The 2,879-nt window shown below is 40.8% G+C and overlaps 1 pseudogene; it reads left to right on the top strand.

Moving 5' to 3' along the window:
* The first annotated feature begins 1,531 nt into the window (after nt 1-1,531).
* Nucleotides 1,532-2,630, top strand: LOC147902947 (uncharacterized; annotated as a pseudogene).
* Nucleotides 2,631-2,879: the final 249 nt, after the last annotated feature.

Raw genomic sequence — 2,879 nt, 5'->3', positions numbered from 1 at the left:
ATATAGCGATGTTTACCAGCGTCACTATATAGCGACGTTTACCAGTGTCGCTATATAGCGACGTTAAACAGCGTCACTATATAGTGATGCTTATATAGCGACCGTTCTTTTTTGACGCTTATAGTGACGTAAATAATGACCTTTTCACCCATCAAAAAAAAAAAAAAGTAAAAAAGGTCGGTATTTTTGTCGGAAAAGGGTCTATGCCTTGTAGTGAAGTAGCTCCAGTGAGGATGAATCCCTCCGTATCCACCATCGCGAAATGTGGTTGGAGCAAAAAATCAAATGTATGTGTGATTGATGTCAAGGAAACATGTATCGTGCACGTAGAATTACACTCAATCACGTCTCAAAGTATGGAGAATGGGATGCAACTATAAACATGGTAAGTGTTAAAGAGTTAAGGTTTATTTGAGATACCTATGGGTGTTCATGTGTTTGAGTTATGATCATGTTTTAATAAACTACAAGGTGCAGTGCCACACCCGCATATGTTACCCTATGCTCATCGTGAGGAGGCGAAGCGTCGGCGATATGAGGTGGGATCTTCAGGAGGGACCGTAACGGATGCATGGAGTGATGGTGATAGTAGCCCTCCACATTACCTCATGAGGCCATGGAGGAGGAGGTGTTTGATGATATGGTGTGGGATTTATATGTCCATCAATACTTAGGTAGGGATGATAGCATGGAACAGGACGATCTTTTTACTGCAGCATCGACTACACTATTTGAGGGGTGCACATTCTCTGTTCTATGTGCCTCCCTTGAGTTACTAAACTTGAGACCATCTATGGATGGAGCAATGCAAGTTTGAATGCATTACTCAAGTAAGATTTAAAGTCTATTTTGCAAACATGGTGAATTATGCTAGTGGGTCAATTACTTGAATGCTTTTTCTCATTTATCGTCTTCACGTGCAGGCTATTGTGTAAAATGCTTCCAAGGGAGAATAAATTACCGACCTCAAGAGATATGGCAAGGCAACATGTGACCTCTCTTAGAGGATTAGATTACAAGTGCATCCATGCATGCGTCAACAATTGCGTTCTGTTTCGTGGACCACATAAGGATGCAAGAGAGTGTCCTACTTGTGGAGAGGCAAGATATAGAGCAGATCTCTGTGCCTCATAAGGTTCTACGACATTTTTCCACCATAATCCCTCGCATCTAACATATGTTTAAGTGCAAATCCATTGCAGAGCTCATGTTATGGCATTTCTCCCATCGATCAACGGATGGCAAGTAGAGAACTTCTGCAGACACTCCTGCATGGAAGCATATTGAAGACACATGGCCAAGCTTCAAGGAAGAACCTAGGAGCTTGAAACTTGGATTGGGTATGGACGGTGTGAACCCATTTGGTCTCAAAAGCACCTCTTACAGTGTATGGCCAGTCATATCTCGCAGTGCATCGAAGGACGTGAAGGATTGTATTTACAAGATGAGCGAGCTTGTGAGGTACTTTATAGGATACAAAATGTGAATATTGTATTTACAAGATGGGCGAGCTTGTGAGGTACTTTACAGGATGCAAGGTGTTCATATTGCTAATATTGCGTACTTTTTCCTTTCTAGGTATGTGAGCTCAAAGGAAATAGATCCCACCACACTTGAGAATGCTCGAGTTATGTTAGTGGAGGTGGTTTGTTTAGTGGAGGAGACATTTCCACGTTCTATTCTCACTGGCCAACTACATCTCATAGTGCATTTGGTGGATGAGATTGCTATATGTGGTACTGTACATGCATGATGGTTGTTCTTCCTGGAGCGCTTCATGAAGACCTTAAAGGGTTTCATGAGAGAAAATGCAAGATCCGAAGGTAGCATGACCGAGGGTTGGTTGGTACAGGAGTCACTTATACATATTTCTGAGTTTCTTGTTGATGTGGATAGCTCTCTCCCATGACTATGGAGAGATGATGAAGACCTAAGGATGACCTCTATTGTGCCTCAAGGGAAAGGACACAGGAAAGTAATAGACACGGAGTTGCTTAATAATATTAACCTCTATTGCATGCTTAATAGTGATGTGATGAAAAGATGGGTGATAAGATACGAGGATGCAAAAGCAAGAAGACAAGGAGAAAGGGCCCTCTTTTGTACATACCATGGATCTCATGTGCCATATCCTTAGCATCTAAGAGCACTTCCAAAGGATATTCATGTGGATTGGCTACTTGACGAAATGGAGAGAGTAGAGAGAGACGAGGGGATGCATATCACAATGGAAGAATGGGAGTATGCTAGGGGATGCATGAGCAAGGTCGGTGTATAGAATGTTATGCATAAGTTAGGAGCTTTCAACAATTTAGATTGCTTATTTAATTGATTATGTCTTGGTGTAGTGTACTATGTTCAATGCTATATGGTGTGAGGGCAAGCATTTTCGAACACAACGGATTCATGATAAGAGAAACACACAAGATTACGGCATGATTAGTAGCTTTGAGGGAGCCAATGGAGCCATGGATGATTATTGTGGCATAATATTCCAAGATATTATCTCGATATTATCAAGCTTGACTTTCGACACTTCTTTGTGTATGTTTTGGATGTAAAGTGGTTTAAGGATATGGTGGAAAGAGGCCCTAATGCAACAATCAAACACCATGCAAGTGGCTTTGTAACTATTGACTCCACAAAGTTTTGGCAAAGTAAGAAGGACACACTAGTACTACCACAAAAATGTGAACAAGTATTGTACACACATAAAAAAATACTCACTTTTAAATATTTAATACCTTCGATGCAAGGAAAATAACATGATTGTAATTGTGTTTGAACTAGGTTGTGTATCAACCAATGGTGGATAATAATAGGTGGTGGCATGTCATACCTATTACGCCACGTTCCAAAGTGATGTATAGTACATTTAC

Source organism: Dipteris shenzhenensis, chromosome 4 (genome assembly GCF_047967505.1).
Source record: "Dipteris shenzhenensis isolate YYH24624 ecotype China chromosome 4, Dip_SZ_1.0, whole genome shotgun sequence".
In the NCBI taxonomy this organism is placed as follows: domain Eukaryota; kingdom Viridiplantae; phylum Streptophyta; class Polypodiopsida; order Gleicheniales; family Dipteridaceae; genus Dipteris; species Dipteris shenzhenensis.
This window is presented reverse-complemented; position numbering and strand designations above follow the sequence as displayed.